The 19,004-nt window shown below is 39.0% G+C and overlaps 1 protein-coding gene across 1 annotated transcript in view; it reads left to right on the top strand.

Moving 5' to 3' along the window:
- The window catches only part of FAM167A (family with sequence similarity 167 member A), a 92,977-nt gene that overhangs the window by 10,861 nt on the left and 63,112 nt on the right, over positions 1 to 19,004 (top strand). The gene's annotated exons all lie outside the window — the stretch shown is intronic.

Raw genomic sequence — 19,004 nt, 5'->3', positions numbered from 1 at the left:
GTAGTTATATTCTTGTACATAGGGGCAGTATTATAGTAGTTATATTCTTGTACATAAGAGCAGTATTATAGTAGTTATATTCTTGTACATAGGGGGCAGTATTATAGTAGTTATATTCTTGTACATAGGGAGCAGTATTATAGTAGTTATATTCTTGTACATAGGAGCAGTATTATAGTAGTTGTATTCTTGTACATAGGGGGCAGTATTATAGTAGTTATATTCTTGTACATAGGAGCAGTATTATAGTAGTTATATTCTTGTACATAGGAGCAGTATTATAGTAGTTATATTCTTGTACATAGGGAGCAGTATTATAGTAGTTATATTCTTGTACATAGGGGGCAGTATTATACTAGTTATATTCTTGTACATAGTGGCAGTATTATAGTAGTTATATTCTTGTACATAGGGGCAGTATTATAGCAGTTATATTCTTGTACATAGGAGGCAGTATTATAGTAGTTACATTCTTGTACATAGGAGCAGTATTATAGTAGTTATATTCTTGTACATATGGGGCAGTATTATAGTAGTTATATTCTTGTACATAGGAGCAGTATTATAGTAGTTATATTCTGATACATAGAGGGCAGCATTATAGTAGTTATATTCTTGTACATATGAGGCAGTACTATAGTAGTTATATTCTTGTACATATGAGGCAGTACTATAGTAGTTATATTCTTGTACATAGGGTCAGTATTATAGTAGTTATATTCTTGTACATAGGGGCAGTATTATAGTAGTTCTATTCTTGTACATAGGAGCAGTATTATAGTAGTTATATTCTTGTACATAGGGGGCAGTATTATAGTAGTTATATTCTTGTTCATAGGAGTATTATTATAATAATTATATTCTTGTACATAGGGGGCAGTATTATAGTAGTTATATTCTTGTACATAGGGGGCAGTATTATAGTAGTTATATTCTTGTACATAGGGGGCAGTATTATAGTAGTTATATTCTTGTAAATAGGAGCAGTATTATAGTAGTTATATTCTTGTACATAGGGGCAGTATTATAGTAGTTATATTCTTGTACATAGGGGCAGTATTATAGTAGTTATATTCTTGTACATAGGGGCAGTATTATAGTAGTTATATTCTTGTACATAGGGAGCAGTATTATAGTAGTTATATTCTTGTAAATAGGAGCAGTATTATAGCAGTTATATTCCTGTACATAGGAGCAGTATTATAGTAGTTATATTCTTGTACATAGGGGCGGTATTATAGTAGTTATATTCTTGTATATAGGAGCAGTATTATAGTAGTTATATTCTTGTACATAGGAGCAGTATTATAGTAGTTATATTATTGTACATAGGGGCAGTATTATAGTAGTTATATTCTTGTACATAGGGGCAGTATTATAGTAGTTATATTCTTGTACATAGGAGCAGTATTATAGTAGTAATATTCTTGTACATAGGGGGCAGTATTATAGTAGTTATATTCTGTACATAGGGGCAGTATTATAGTAGCTATATTCTTATACATAGGGGCAGTATTATAGCAGTTATATTCTTGTACATAGGAGCAGTATTATAGTAGTTATATTCTTGTATATAGGGGCAGTATTATAGTAGTTATATTCTTGTACATAGGGAGCAGCATTATAGTAGTTATATTCTTGTACATAGGGGCAGTATTATTGTAGTTATATTCTTCTACATAGGAGCAGTATTATAGTAGTTATATTCCTGTACATAGGAGCACTATTATAGCAGTTATATTCTTGTACATAGGGGGCAGTATTATAGTAGTTATATTCTTGTAAATAGGAGCAGTATTATAACAGTTATATTCTTGTACATAGGAGGGCAGTATTATAATAGTTATATTCTTGTACATAGGGGCAGCATTATAGTAGTTATATTCTTCTACATAGGAGCAGTATTATAGTAGCTATATTCTTGTACATAGGAGCAGTATTATAGTAGTTATATTCTTCTACATAGGAGCAGTATTATAGTAGTTATATTCTTGTACATAGGGGGCAGTATTATAGTAGATATATTCTTGTACATAGGAGCAGTATTATAGTAGTTATATTCTTGTACATAGGGAGCAGTATTATAGTAGTTATATTCTTGTACATAGGAGCAGTATTATAGTAGTTATATTATTGTACATAGGGGCAGTATTATAGTAGTTATATTCTTGTACATAGGAGCAGTATTATAGTAGTTATATTATTGTACATAGGGGCAGTATTATAGCAGTTATATTCTTGTACATAGGGGCAGTATTATAGTAGTTATATTCTTGTACATAGGAGCAGTATTATAGTAGTAATATTCTTGTACATAGGGGGCAGTATTATAGTAGTTATATTCTGTACATAGGGGCAGTATTATAGTAGCTATATTCTTATACATAGGGGCAGTACTATAGCAGTTATATTCTTGTACATAGGAGCAGTATTATAGTAGTTATATTCTTGTATATAGGGGCAGTATTATAGTAGTTATATTCTTGTACATAGGGGCAGTATTATAGTAGTTATATTCTTCTACATAGGAGCAGTATTATAGTAGTTATATTCCTGTACATAGGAGCACTATTATAGCAGTTATATTCTTGTACATAGGGGGCAGTATTATAGTAGTTATATTCTTGTAAATAGGAGCAGTATTATAACAGTTATATTCTTGTACATAGGAGGGCAGTATTATAATAGTTATATTCTTGTACATAGGGGCAGCATTATAGTAGTTATATTCTTCTACATAGGAGCAGTATTATAGTAGCTATATTCTTGTACATAGGAGCAGTATTATAGTAGTTATATTCTTCTACATAGGAGCAGTATTATAGTAGTTATATTCTTGTACATAGGGGGCAGTATTATAGTAGTTATATTCTTGTACATAGGAGCAGTATTATAGTAGTTATATTCTTGTACATAGGGAGCAGTATTATAGTAGTTATATTCTTGTACATAGGAGCAGTATTATAGTAGTAATATTCTTGTACATAGGGGGCAGTATTATAGTAGTTATATTCTGTACATAGGGGCAGTATTATAGTAGCTATATTCTTATACATAGGGGCAGTATTATAACAGTTATATTCTTGTACATAGGAGCAGTATTATAGTAGTTATATTCTTGTATATAGGGGCAGTATTATAGTAGTTATATTCTTGTACATAGGGAGCAGCATTATAGTAGTTATATTCTCGTACATAGGGAGCAGCATTATAGTAGTTATATTCTTCTACATAGGAGCAGTATTATAGTAGTTATATTCTTGTACATAGGAGCAGTATTATAGTAGTTATATTCTTGTACATAGGAGCAGTATTATAGTAGTTATATTCTTGTACATAGGGAGCAGTATTATAGTAGTTATATTCTTGTACATAGGAGCAGTATTATAGTAGTTATATTATTGTACATAGGGGCAGTATTATAGTAGTTATATTCTTGTACATAGGAGCAGTATTATAGTAGTTATATTATTGTACATAGGGGCAGTATTATAGTAGTTATATTCTTGTACATAGGGGCAGTATTATAGTAGTTATATTCTTGTACATAGGAGCAGTATTATAGTAGTAATATTCTTGTACATAGGGGGCAGTATTATAGTAGTTATATTCTTGTACATAGGGGCAGTATTATAGTAGTTATATTCTTGTACATAGGAGCAGTATTATAGTAGTAATATTCTTGTACATAGGGGCAGTATTATAGCAGTTATATTCTTGTACATAGGAGCAGTATTATAGTAGTTATATACTTGTATATAGGGGCAGTATTATAGTAGTTATATTCTTGTACATAGGGAGCAGCATTATAGTAGTTATATTCTTGTACATAGGGGCAGTATTATAGTAGTTATATTCTTCTACATAGGAGCAGTATTATAGTAGTTATATTCCTGTACATAGGAGCACTATTATAGCAGTTATATTCTTGTACATAGGGGGCAGTATTATAGTAGTTATATTCTTGTAAATAGGAGCAGTATTATAACAGTTATATTCTTGTACATAGGAGGGCAGTATTATAATAGTTATATTCTTGTACATAGGGGCAGCATTATAGTAGTTATATTCTTCTACATTGGAGCAGTATTATAGTAGCTATATTCTTGTACATAGGAGCAGTATTATAGTAGTTATATTCTTCTACATAGGAGCAGTATTATAGTAGTTATATTCTTGTACATAGGGGGCAGTATTATAGTAGTTATATTCTTGTACATAGGAGCAGTATTATAGTAGTTATATTCTTGTACATAGGGAGCAGTATTATAGTAGTTATATTCTTGTACATAGGAGCAGTATTATAGTAGTAATATTCTTGTACATAGGGGGCAGTATTATAGTAGTTATATTCTGTACATAGGGGCAGTATTATAGTAGCTATATTCTTATACATAGGGGCAGTATTATAGCAGTTATATTCTTGTACATAGGAGCAGTATTATAGTAGTTATATTCTTGTATATAGGGGCAGTATTATAGTAGTTATATTCTTGTACATAGGGAGCAGCATTATAGTAGTTATATTCTCGTACATAGGGAGCAGCATTATAGTAGTTATATTCTTCTACATAGGAGCAGTATTATAGTAGTTATATTCTTGTACATAGGAGCAGTATTATAGTAGTTATATTCTTGTACATAGGGGCAGTATTATAGTAGTTATATTCTTGTATTTAGGGGCAGTATTATAGTAGTTATATTCTTGTACATAGGAGCAGTATTATAGTAGTTATATTCTTGTACATAGGGGCAGTATTATAGTAGTTATATTCTTGTACATAGGGGCAGTATTATAGTAGTTATGTTCTTGTACATAGGGGCAGTATTATAGTAGTTATATTCTTGTACATAGGGGCAGTATTATAGTAGTTATGTTCTTGTACATAGGGGCAGTATTATAGTAGTTATATTCTTGTAAATAGGAGCAGTATTATAGTAGTTATATTCTTGCACATAGGGGCAGTATTATAGTAGTTATATTCCTGTACATAGGAGCAGTATTATAGTAGTTATATTCTTGTACATAGGGGCAGTATTATAGTAGTTATATTCTTGTACATAGGGGCAGTATTATAGTAGTTATATTCTTGTACATAGGGGCAGTATTATAGTAGTTATATTCTTGTACATAGGGAGCAGTATTATAGTAGTTATATTCTTGTAAATAGGAGCAGTATTATAGCAGTTATATTCCTGTACATAGGAGCAGTATTATAGTAGTTATATTCTTCTACATAGGGGCGGTATTATAGTAGCTATATTCTTGTATATAGGAGCAGTATTATAGTAGTTATATTCTTGTACATAGGAGCAGTATTATAGTAGTTATATTATTGTACATAGGGGCAGTATTATAGTAGTTATATTCTTGTACATAGGGGCAGTATTATAGTAGTTATATTCTTGTACATAGGAGCAGTATTATAGTAGTAATATTCTTGTACATAGGGGGCAGTATTATAGTAGTTATATTCTGTACATAGGGGCAGTATTATAGTAGCTATATTCTTATACATAGGGGCAGTATTATAGCAGTTATATTCTTGTACATAGGAGCAGTATTATAGTAGTTATATTCTTGTATATAGGGGCAGTATTATAGTAGTTATATTCTTGTACATAGGGAGCAGCATTATAGTAGTTATATTCTTGTACATAGGGGCAGTATTATAGTAGTTATATTCTTCTACATAGGAGCAGTATTATAGTAGTTATATTCCTGTACATAGGATCACTTTTATAGCAGTTATATTCTTGTACATAGGGGGCAGTATTATAGTAGTTATATTCTTGTAAATAGGAGCAGTATTATAACAGTTATATTCTTGTACATATGAGGGCAGTATTATAATAGTTATATTCTTGTACATAGGGGCAGCATTATAGTAGTTATATTCTTCTACATAGGAGCAGTATTATAGTAGCTATATTCTTGTACATAGGAGCAGTATTATAGTAGTTATATTCTTCTACATAGGAGCAGTATTATAGTAGTTATATTCTTGTACATAGGGGGCAGTATTATAGTAGTTATATTCTTGTACATAGGAGCAGTATTATAGTAGTTATATTCTTGTACATAGGGAGCAGTATTATAGTAGTTATATTCTTGTACATAGGAGCAGTATTATAGTAGTAATATTCTTGTACATAGGGGGCAGTATTATAGTAGTTATATTCTGTACATAGGGGCAGTATTATAGTAGCTATATTCTTATACATAGGGGCAGTATTATAGCAGTTATATTCTTGTACATAGGAGCAGTATTATAGTAGTTATATTCTTGTATATAGGGGCAGTATTATAGTAGTTATATTCTTGTACTTAGGGAGCAGCATTATAGTAGTTATATTCTTGTACATAGGGAGCAGCATTATAGTAGTTATATTCTTCTACATAGGAGCAGTATTATAGTAGTTATATTCTTGTACATAGGAGCAGTATTATAGCAGTTTTATTCTTGTACATAGGGGGCAGTATTATAGTAGTTATATTCTTGTACATAGGAGCAGTATTATAGTAGTTACAGTCATATGAAAAAGTTTGGGCACCCCTATTAATCTTAAGCTTAATGTTTTATAAAAATTGGTGTTTTTGCAACAGCTATTTCAGTTTGATATATGTAATAACTGTTGGACACAGTAATGTTTCTGCCTTGAAATGAGGTTTATTGTGCTAACAGAAAATGTGCAATCTGCATTCAAACAAAATTTGACCTGTGCATAAGTATGGGCACCCTTATCATTTTCTTGTTTTAAATACTCCTGCCTACTTTTTACTGACTTACTAAAGCACTTTTTTTGGTTTTGTAACCTCATTGAGCTTTGAACTTTATAGCCAGGTGTATGCAATCATGAGAAAAGCTACTTAAAGTGGCCACTTGCAAGTTGTTCTCCTGTTTGAATCTCCTCTGAAGAGTGGCATCATGGGCTCCTCAAAACAACTGTCAAATGATCTGAAAACAAAGATTATTCAACATAGTTGTTCAGGGGAAGGATACAAAAAGCTGTCTCAGAGATTTAACCTGTCAGTTTCCACTGTGAGGAACATAGTAAGGAAATGGAAGAACATAGGGACAGCTCTTGTTAAGGCCAGAAGTGTCAGGACAAGAAAAACATCAGAAAGGCAGAGAAGAAGAATGGTGAGATCAGTCAAGGACAATCCTCAGACCACCTCCAGAGAGCTGCAGCATCAACTTGCTGCAGATGGTGTCACTGTGCATCGGTCAACTATACAACGCACTTTGCACAAGGAGAAGCTGTATGGGAGAGTGATGCGAAAGAAGCCGTTTCTGCAAGTACGCACAAACAGAGTCGGCTGAGGTATGCAAAAGAACATTTGAAGAAGCCTATTTCTTTTTGGAAGAAGGTCCTGTGGACTGATGAAACCAAGATTGAGTTGTTTGGTCATACAAAAAGGCATTATGCATGGCGGCAAAAAAACACAGCATTCCAAGAAAAACACTTGCTACCCACAGTAAAATTTGGTGGAGGTTCCATCATGCTTTGGGGCTGTGTGGTCAATGCCGGCACTGGGAATCTTGTTAAAGTTGAGGGACGCATGGATTCCACTCAGTATCAGCAGATTCTTGGCAATAGTGTTCAAGAATCAGTGATAAAGTTGAAGTTACGCAGTGGATGGATCTTTCAGCAAGACAATGATCCAAAACACCGCTCCAAATCTACTCAGGCATTCATGCAGAGGAACAATTACAATGTTCTGGAATGGCCATCCCAGTCCTCAGACCTGAATATCATTGAACATCTATGGGATCATTTGAAGAGGCTGTCCATGCTCGGCGACCATCAAACTTTACTGAACTGGAATTGTTTTGTAAAGAGGAATGGTCAAAAATACCTTCATCCAGGATCCAGGAACTCATTAAAAGCTACAGGAAGCGACTAGAGGCTGTTATTTTTGCAAAAGGAGGATCTACTAAATATTAATGTCACTTTTCTGGTGAGGTGCCCATACTTATGCACCTGTCAAATTTTGTTTGAATGCAGATTGCACATTTTCTGTTAGTACAATAAACCTCATTTCAAGGCAGAAACATTACTGTATCCAACAGTTATTACATATATCAAACTGAAATAGCTGTTGCAAAAACACCAATTTTTATAAAACATTAAGCTTAAGATTAATAGGGGTGCCCAAACTTTTTCATATGACTGTATATTCTTGTACATAGGGAGCAGCATTATAGTAGTTATATTCTTCTACATAGGAGCAGTATTATAGTAGTTATATTCTTGTACATAGGGGGCAGTATTATAGTAGTTATATTCTTGTACATAGGAGCAGTATTATAGTAGTTATATTCTTGTACATAGGGAGCAGTATTATAGTAGTTATATTCTTGTATATAGGAGCAGTATTATAGTAGTTATATTCTTGTACATAGGGGCAGTATTATAGTAGTTATATTCTTGTACATAGGGGCAGTATTATAGTAGTTATATTCTTGTACATAAGAGCAGTATTATAGTAGTTATATTCTTGTACATAGGGGGCAGTATTATAGTAGCTATATTCTTGTACATAGGGAGCAGTATTATAGTAGTTATATTCTTGTACATAGGAGCAGTATTATAGTAGTTGTATTCTTGTACATAGGGGGCAGTATTATAGTAGTTATATTCTTGTACATAGGAGCAGTATTATAGTAGTTATATTCTTGTACATAGGAGCAGTATTATAGTAGTTATATTCTTGTACATAGGGAGCAGTATTATAGTAGTTATATTCTTGTACATAGGGGGCAGTATTATACTAGTTATATTCTTGTACATAGTGGCAGTATTATAGTAGTTATATTCTTGTACATAGGGGCAGTATTATAGCAGTTATATTCTTGTACATAGGAGGCAGTATTATAGTAGTTACATTCTTGTACATAGGAGCAGTATTATAGTAGTTATATTCTTGTACATAGGAGGCAGTATTATAGTAGTTACATTCTTGTACATAGGAGCAGTATTATAGTAGTTATATTCTTGTACATATGGGGCAGTATTATAGTAGTTATATTCTTGTACATATGAGCAGTATTATAGTAGTTATATTCTGATACATAGAGGGCAGCATTATAGTAGTTATATTCTTGTACATATGAGGCAGTACTATAGTAGTTATATTCTTGTACATATGAGGCAGTACTATAGTAGTTATATTCTTGTACATAGGGTCAGTATTATAGTAGTTATATTCTTGTACATAGGGGGCAGTATTATAGTAGTTCTATTCTTGTACATAGGAGCAGTATTATAGTAGTTATATTCTTGTACATAGGGGGCAGTATTATAGTAGTTATATTCTTGTTCATAGGAGTATTATTATAATAATTATATTCTTGTACATAGGGGGCAGTATTATAGTAGTTATATTCTTGTACATAGGGGGCAGTATTATAGTAGTTATATTCTTGTACATAGGGGGCAGTATTATAGTAGTTATATTCTTGTAAATAGGAGCAGTATTATAGTAGTTATATTCTTGTACATAGGAGGCAGTATTATAGTAGTTATAATCTTGTACATAGGAGCAGTATTATAGTAGTTATATTCTTGTACATAGGAGGCAGTATTATAGTAGTTATATTTTTGTACATAGGAGCAGTATTATAGTAGTTATATTCTTGTACATAGGGGCAGTATTATAGTAGTTATATTCTTGTACATAGGAGCAGTATTATAGTAGTTATATTCTTGTACATAGGAGCAGTGTTATAGTAGTTATATTCTTGTACATAGGAGCAGTGTTATAGTAGTTATATTCTTGTACATAGGAGCAGTATTATATTAGTTATATTCTAGTACATAGGAGCAGTATTATAGTAGTTATATTCTTGTACATAGGGGCAGTATTATAGTAGTTATATTCTTGTACATAGGAGCAGTATTATAGTAGTTATATTCTAGTACATAGGAGCAGTATTATAGTAGTTATATTCTTGTACATAGGGGGCAGTATTATAGTAGTTATATTCTTGTACATAAGAGCAGTATTATAGTAGTTATATTCTTGTACATAGGGGGCAGTATTATAGTAGTTATATTCTTGTACATAGGGAGCAGTATTATAGTAGTTATATTCTTGTACATAGGAGCAGTATTATAGTAGTTGTATTCTTGTACATAGGGGGCAGTATTATAGTAGTTATATTCTTGTACATAGGAGCAGTATTATAGTAGTTATATTCTTGTACATAGGAGCAGTATTATAGTAGTTATATTCTTGTACATAGGGAGCAGTATTATAGTAGTTATATTCTTGTACATAGGGGGCAGTATTATACTAGTTATATTCTTGTACATAGTGGCAGTATTATAGTAGTTATATTCTTGTACATAGGGGCAGTATTATAGCAGTTATATTCTTGTACAAAGGAGGCAGTATTATAGTAGTTACATTCTTGTACATAGGAGCAGTATTATAGTAGTTATATTCTTGTACATAGGAGGCAGTATTATAGTAGTTACATTCTTGTACATAGGAGCAGTATTATAGTAGTTATATTCTTGTACATATGGGGCAGTATTATAGTAGTTATATTCTTGTACATAGGAGCAGTATTATAGTAGTTATATTCTGATACATAGAGGGCAGCATTATAGTAGTTATATTCTTGTACATATGAGGCAGTACTATAGTAGTTATATTCTTGTACATATGAGGCAGTACTATAGTAGTTATATTCTTGTACATAGGGTCAGTATTATAGTAGTTATATTCTTGTACATAGGGGCAGTATTATAGTAGTTCTATTCTTGTACATAGGAGCAGTATTATAGTAGTTATATTCTTGTACATAGGGGGCAGTATTATAGTAGTTATATTCTTGTTCATAGGAGTATTATTATAATAATTATATTCTTGTACATAGGGGGCAGTATTATAGTAGTTATATTCTTGTACATAGGGGGCAGTATTATAGTAGTTATATTCTTGTACATAGGGGGCAGTATTATAGTAGTTATATTCTTGTAAATAGGAGCAGTATTATAGTAGTTATATTCTTGTACATAGGAGGCAGTATTATAGTAGTTATAATCTTGTACATAGGAGCAGTATTATAGTAGTTATATTCTTGTACATAGGAGGCAGTATTATAGTAGTTATATTTTTGTACATAGGAGCAGTATTATAGTAGTTATATTCTTGTACATAGGGGCAGTATTATAGTAGTTATATTCTTGTACATAGGAGCAGTATTATAGTAGTTATATTCTTGTACATAGGAGCAGTGTTATAGTAGTTATATTCTTGTACATAGGAGCAGTGTTATAGTAGTTATATTCTTGTACATAGGGGCAGTATTATAGTAGTTATATTCTTGTACATAGGAGCAGTATTATAGTAGTTATATTCTAGTACATAGGAGCAGTATTATAGTAGTTATATTCTTGTACATAGGGGGCAGTATTATAGTAGTTATATTCTTGTACATAGGGGCAGTATTATAGTAGTTATATTCTTGTACATAGGGGACAGTATTATAGTAGTTATATTCTTGTACATAGGGGCAGTATTCTAGTAGTTACATTCTTGTACATAGGGGCAGTATTATAGTAGCTATATTCTTGTACATAGGGGGTAGTATTATAGTAGTTATATTCTTGTACATAGGAGCAGTATTATAGTAGTTATATTCTGGTACATAGAGGGCAGCATTATAGTAGTTATATTCTTGTACATAGGAGGCAGTATTATAGTAGTTATATTCTTGTACATAGGAGACAGTATTATAGTAGTTATATTCCTGTACATAAGGGCAGTATAATAGTAGTTACTATATACTCTCCTTTGTCACATAAATCGCTATAATGCATTCCTCACTAGCATTTCTCTATGTGTGAATAATCTTGGAATATGGTGGACATGGGAGCTGGTTGTGGGACATTTGTCTTGGAGACTTATATAAATCTGATACATTTTATGTTTATTCTTGCATATATGAGACCAGTGTTTCCACTGCCCGTGTGTCTGATGTGTTAGTGCTATAGAAGGACTGATGATTTAGAAACCTAACACTTGTTATTGAAGAATGTATCGAATTCTGCTTCCTGAACTGTTACTATTTTTATCAGTTCTAGGAGCACAGTGTAGAGAGCTTCGGTGTAGACAGCACAGTGTAGAGAGCACAGTGTAGGGAGCACAGTGTAGAGAGATCGGTGTAGAGAGCACAGTGTAGAGAGATCGGTGTAGAGAGCACAGTGTAGAGAGCACAGTGTAGGGAGCACAGTGTAGAGAGCACAGTGTAGAGAGCACAGTGTATAGGGCTCGGTGTAGAGAGCTCGGTGTAGAGAGCACAGTGTAGGAAGAACAGCAAGGAGAGCTCAGTGTAGGGAGCACAGTGTAGAGAGCTCAGTGTAGGGAGCTCAGTGTAGAGAGCTCAGTGTAGGGAGCACAGTGTAGGGAGCACAGTGTAGGGAGCTCAGTGTAGGGAGCACAGTGTAGAGAGCACAGTATAGAGAGCACAGTGTAGAGAGCTCAGTGTAGGAAGCACAGTGTAGTGAGCTCAGTGTAGGGAGCACAGTGTAGGGAGCACAGTGTAGAAAGCACAGTGCAGAGAGCACAGTGTAGAGAGCTTCGTTTAGAGAGAGCACAGTGTAAAGAGCACAGTGTAGGAAGCACAGTGTAGAGAGCACAGTGTATAGGGCTCGGTGTAGAGAGCTCGGTGTAGGGAGCACAGTGTAGAGATCTCAGTGTAGGGAGCACACTATGGAGAGCACAGTGTAGAAAGCACATTGTAGAGAGCTCAGTGTAGGGAGCACACTGTAGAGAGCACAGTGTAGTGAGCTCAGTGTAGGGAGCACAGTGTAGAAAGCACAGTGCAGAGAGCACAGTGTAGAGAGCTTAGTTTAGAGAGAGCACAGTGTAGAGAGCACAGTGTAGAGAGCTCAGTGTAGAGAGCTCAGTGTAGAGAGCACAGTGTATAGGGCTCGGTGTAGAGAGCTCGGTGTAGGGAGCACAGTGTAGAGAGCTCAGTGTAGGGAGCACAGTGTAGAGAGCACAGTGTAGGAAGAACAGCATGGAGAGCTCAGTGTAGGGAGCACAGTGTAGAGAGCTCAGTGTAGAGAGCTCAGTGTAGAGAGCACACTGTAGAGAGCTCAGTGTAGGGAGCTCAGTGTAAGGAGCACAATGTAGAGAGCTCAGTGTAGGGAGCACAGTGTAGAGAGCACAGTGTAGAGAGCTCAGTGTAGGGAGCTCAGTGTAGAGAGCTCAGTGTAGAGAGCTCAGTGTAGAGAGCACAGTGTAGAGAGCTCAGTGTAGGGAGCACAGTGTAGAGAGCACAGTGTAGAGCGCACAGTGTAGAGAGCTCAGTCTAGGGAGCACAGTGTAGAGTGGTCAGTGTAGAGAGCTCAGTGTAGGGAGCACAGTGTAGAGAGCTCAGTGTAGGGAGCTCAGTGTAGAGAGCTCAGTGTAGGGAGCACAGTGTAGGGAGCACAGTGTAGGGAGCTCAGTGTAGGGAGCACAGTGTAGAGAGCACAGTATAGAGAGCACAGTGTAGAGAGCTCAGTGTAGGAAGCACAGTGTAGTGAGCTCAGTGTAGGGAGCACAGTGTAGGGAGCACAGTGTAGAAAGCACAGTGCAGAGAGCACAGTGTAGAGAGCTTCGTTTAGAGAGAGCACAGTGTAAAGAGCACAGTGTAGAGAGCACAGTGTATAGGGCTCGGTGTAGAGAGCTCGGTGTAGGGAGCACAGTGTAGAGATCTCAGTGTAGGGAGCACACTATGGAGAGCACAGTGTAGAAAGCACATTGTAGAGAGCTCAGTGTAGGGAGCACACTGTAGAGAGCACAGTGTAGTGAGCTCAGTGTAGGGAGCACAGTGTAGAAAGCACAGTGCAGAGAGCACAGTGTAGAGAGCTTAGTTTAGAGAGAGCACAGTGTAGAGAGCACAGTGTAGAGAGCTCAGTGTAGAGAGCTCAGTGTAGAGAGCACAGTGTATAGGGCTCGGTGTAGAGAGCTCGGTGTAGGGAGCACAGTGTAGAGAGCTCAGTGTAGGGAGCACAGTGTAGAGAGCACAGTGTAGGAAGAACAGCATGGAGAGCTCAGTGTAGGGAGCACAGTGTAGAGAGCTCAGTGTAGAGAGCTCAGTGTAGAGAGCTCAGTGTAGAGAGCACACTGTAGAGAGCTCAGTGTAGGGAGCTCAGTGTAAGGAGCACACTGTAGAGAGCTCAGTGTAGGGAGCACAGTGTAGAGAGCACAGTGTAGAGAGCTCAGTGTAGGGAGCTCAGTGTAGAGAGCTCAGTGTAGAGAGCTCAGTGTAGAGAGCATAGTGTAGAGAGCTCAGTGTAGGGAGCACAGTGTAGAGAGCACAGTGTAGAGAGCACAGTGTAGAGAGCTCAGTCTAGGGAGCACAGTGTAGAGAGGTCAGTGTAGAGAGCACAGTGTAGGGAGCATAGTGTAGGGAGCACAGTGTAGAGAGCTCAGTGTAGAGAGCACGGTGTAGAGAGAGCAGTGTAGGGAGCACAGTGTAGATAGCTCAGTGTAGATAGCTCAGTGTAGAGAGCACAGTGTAGAGAGCTTAGTGTAGAGAGCACAGTGTAGGGAGCACAGTGTAGGGAGCACAGTGTAGAGAGCACAGTGTAGGGAGCACGGTGTAGGGAGCACAGTGTAGAGAGCTCAGTGTAGGGAGCACACTATAGAGAGCACAGTGTAGAAAGCACATCGTAGAGAGCTCAGTGTAGGGAGCACACTGTAGAGAGCACAGTGTAGAAAGCACATTGTAGAGAGCTCAGTGTAGGGAGCACACTGTAGAGAGCACAGTGTAGTGAGCTCAGTGTAGGGAGCACAATGTAGAAAGCACAGTGCAGAGAGCACAGTGTAGAGAGCTTAGTTTAGAGAGAGCACAGTGTAGAGAGCACAGTGTAGAGAGCTCAGTGTAGAGAGCTCAGTGTAGAGAGCACAGTGTATAGGGCTCGGTGTAGAGAGCTCGGTGTAGGGAGCACAGTGTAGAGAGCTCAGTGTAGGGAGCACAGTGTAGAGAGCACAGTGTAGGAAGAACAGCATGGAGAGCTCAGTGTAGGGAGCACAGTGTAGAGAGCTCAGTGTAGAGAGCTCAGTGTAGAGAGCTCAGTGTAGAGAGCACAGTGTAGAGAGCTCAGTGTAGGGAGCTCAGTGTAAGGAGCACACTGTAGAGAGCACAGTGTAGAGAGCACAGTGTAGAGAGCTCAGTGTAGGGAGCTCAGTGTAGAGAGCTCAGTGTAGAGAGCTCAGTGTAGAGAGCACAGTGTAGAGAGCTCAGTGTAGGGAGCACAGTGTAGAGAGCACAGTGTAGAGAGCACAGTGTAGAGAGCTCAGTCTAGGGAGCACAGTGTAGAGAGGTCAGTGTAGAGAGCACAGTGTAGGGAGCATAGTGTAGGGAGCACAGTGTAGAGAGCTCAGTGTAGAGAGCACGGTGTAGAGAGAGCAGTGTAGGGAGCACAGTGTAGATAGCTCAGTGTAGATAGCTCAGTGTAGAGAGCACAGTGTAGAGAGCTTAGTGTAGAGAGCACAGTGTAGGGAGCACAGTGTAGAGAGATCGGTGTAGAGAGCACAGTGTAGAGAGATCGGTGTAGAGAGCACAGTGTAGAGAGCACAGTGTAGGGAGCACAGTGTAGAGAGCACAGTGTAGAGAGCACAGTGTATAGGGCTCGGTGTAGAGAGCTCGGTGTAGAGAGCACAGTGTAGGAAGAACAGCAAGGAGAGCTCAGTGTAGGGAGCACAGTGTAGAGAGCTCAGTGTAGGGAGCTCAGTGTAGAGAGCTCAGTGTAGGGAGCACAGTGTAGGGAGCACAGTGTAGGGTTTATCAGTTCTAGGAGCACAGTGTAGAGAGCTTCGGTGTAGACAGCACAGTGTAGAGAGCACAGTGTAGGGAGCACAGTGTAGAGAGATCGGTGTAGAGAGCACAGTGTAGAGAGATCGGTGTAGAGAGCACAGTGTAGAGAGCACAGTGTAGGGAGCACAGTGTAGAGAGCACAGTGTAGAGAGCACAGTGTATAGGGCTCGGTGTAGAGAGCTCGGTGTAGAGAGCACAGTGTAGGAAGAACAGCAAGGAGAGCTCAGTGTAGGGAGCACAGTGTAGAGAGCTCAGTGTAGGGAGCTCAGTGTAGAGAGCTCAGTGTAGGGAGCACAGTGTAGGGAGCACAGTGTAGGGAGCTCAGTGTAGGGAGCACAGTGTAGAGAGCACAGTATAGAGAGCACAGTGTAGAGAGCTCAGTGTAGGAAGCACAGTGTAGTGAGCTCAGTGTAGGGAGCACAGTGTAGGGAGCACAGTGTAGAAAGCACAGTGCAGAGAGCACAGTGTAGAGAGCTTCGTTTAGAGAGAGCACAGTGTAAAGAGCACAGTGTAGGAAGCACAGTGTAGAGAGCACAGTGTATAGGGCTCGGTGTAGAGAGCTCGGTGTAGGGAGCACAGTGTAGAGATCTCAGTGTAGGGAGCACACTATGGAGAGCACAGTGTAGAAAGCACATTGTAGAGAGCTCAGTGTAGGGAGCACACTGTAGAGAGCACAGTGTAGTGAGCTCAGTGTAGGGAGCACAGTGTAGAAAGCACAGTGCAGAGAGCACAGTGTAGAGAGCTTAGTTTAGAGAGAGCACAGTGTAGAGAGCACAGTGTAGAGAGCTCAGTGTAGAGAGCTCAGTGTAGAGAGCACAGTGTATAGGGCTCGGTGTAGAGAGCTCGGTGTAGGGAGCACAGTGTAGAGAGCTCAGTGTAGGGAGCACAGTGTAGAGAGCACAGTGTAGGAAGAACAGCATGGAGAGCTCAGTGTAGGGAGCACAGTGTAGAGAGCTCAGTGTAGAGAGCTCAGTGTAGAGAGCACACTGTAGAGAGCTCAGTGTAGGGAGCTCAGTGTAAGGAGCACAATGTAGAGAGCTCAGTGTAGGGAGCACAGTGTAGAGAGCACAGTGTAGAGAGCTCAGTGTAGGGAGCTCAGTGTAGAGAGCTCAGTGTAGAGAGCTCAGTGTAGAGAGCACAGTGTAGAGAGCTCAGTGTAGGGAGCACAGTGTAGAGAGCACAGTGTAGAGCGCACAGTGTAGAGAGCTCAGTCTAGGGAGCACAGTGTAGAGTGGTCAGTGTAGAGAGCTCAGTGTAGGGAGCACAGTGTAGAGAGCTCAGTGTAGGGAGCTCAGTGTAGAGAGCTCAGTGTAGGGAGCACAGTGTAGGGAGCACAGTGTAGGGAGCTCAGTGTAGGGAGCACAGTGTAGAGAGCACAGTATAGAGAGCACAGTGTAGAGAGCTCAGTGTAGGAAGCACAGTGTAGTGAGCTCAGTGTAGGGAGCACAGTGTAGGGAGCACAGTGTAGAAAGCACAGTGCAGAGAGCACAGTGTAGAGAGCTTCGTTTAGAGAGAGCACAGTGTAAAGAGCACAGTGTAGAGAGCACAGTGTATAGGGCTCGGTGTAGAGAGCTCGGTGTAGGGAGCACAGTGTAGAGATCTCAGTGTAGGGAGCACACTATGGAGAGCACAGTGTAGAAAGCACATTGTAGAGAGCTCAGTGTAGGGAGCACACTGTAGAGAGCACAGTGTAGTGAGCTCAGTGTAGGGAGCACAGTGTAGAAAGCACAGTGCAGAGAGCACAGTGTAGAGAGCTTAGTTTAGAGAGAGCACAGTGTAGAGAGCACAGTGTAGAGAGCTCAGTGTAGAGAGCTCAGTGTAGAGAGCACAGTGTATAGGGCTCGGTGTAGAGAGCTCGGTGTAGGGAGCACAGTGTAGAGAGCTCAGTGTAGGGAGCACAGTGTAGAGAGCACAGTGTAGGAAGAACAGCATGGAGAGCTCAGTGTAGGGAGCACAGTGTAGAGAGCTCAGTGTAGAGAGCTCAGTGTAGAGAGCTCAGTGTAGAGAGCACACTGTAGAGAGCTCAGTGTAGGGAGCTCAGTGTAAGGAGCACACTGTAGAGAGCTCAGTGTAGGGAGCACAGTGTAGAGAGCACAGTGTAGAGAGCTCAGTGTAGGGAGCTCAGTGTAGAGAGCTCAGTGTAGAGAGCTCAGTGTAGAGAGCATAGTGTAGAGAGCTCAGTGTAGGGAGCACAGTGTAGAGAGCACAGTGTAGAGAGCACAGTGTAGAGAGCTCAGTCTAGGGAGCACAGTGTAGAGAGGTCAGTGTAGAGAGCACAGTGTAGGGAGCATAGTGTAGGGAGCACAGTGTAGAGAGCTCAGTGTAGAGAGCACGGTGTAGAGAGAGCAGTGTAGGGAGCACAGTGTAGATAGCTCAGTGTAGATAGCTCAGTGTAGAGAGCACAGTGTAGAGAGCTTAGTGTAGAGAGCACAGTGTAGGGAGCACAGTGTAGGGAGCACAGTGTAGAGAGCACAGTGTAGGGAGCACGGTGTAGGGAGCACAGTGTAGAGAGCTCAGTGTAGGGAGCACACTATAGAGAGCACAGTGTAGAAAGCACATCGTAGAGAGCTCAGTGTAGGGAGCACACTGTAGAGAGCACAGTGTAGAAAGCACATTGTAGAGAGCTCAGTGTAGGGAGCACACTGTAGAGAGCACAGTGTAGTGAGCTCAGTGTAGGGAGCACAATGTAGAAAGCACAGTGCAGAGAGCACAGTGTAGAGAGCTTAGTTTAGAGAGAGCACAGTGTAGAGAGCACAGTGTAGAGAGCTCAGTGTAGAGAGCTCAGTGTAGAGAGCACAGTGTATAGGGCTCGGTGTAGAGAGCTCGGTGTAGGGAGCACAGTGTAGAGAGCTCAGTGTAGGGAGCACAGTGTAGAGAGCACAGTGTAGGAAGAACAGCATGGAGAGCTCAGTGTAGGGAGCACAGTGTAGAGAGCTCAGTGTAGAGAGCTCAGTGTAGAGAGCTCAGTGTAGAGAGCACAGTGTAGAGAGCTCAGTGTAGGGAGCTCAGTGTAAGGAGCACACTGTAGAGAGCACAGTGTAGAGAGCACAGTGTAGAGAGCTCAGTGTAGGGAGCTCAGTGTAGAGAGCTCAGTGTAGAGAGCTCAGTGTAGAGAGCACAGTGTAGAGAGCTCAGTGTAGGGAGCACAGTGTAGAGAGCACAGTGTAGAGAGCACAG

The sequence above is a fragment of the Phyllobates terribilis genome, unplaced genomic scaffold, assembly GCF_046119375.1.
Source record: "Phyllobates terribilis strain yellow unplaced genomic scaffold, ASM4611937v1 Scaffold_3__8_contigs__length_932513732, whole genome shotgun sequence".
Classification (NCBI taxonomy): domain Eukaryota; kingdom Metazoa; phylum Chordata; class Amphibia; order Anura; family Dendrobatidae; genus Phyllobates; species Phyllobates terribilis.
Note: the sequence above shows the minus strand (reverse complement) of the source record. Positions and strands in the feature narration are given on the sequence as shown.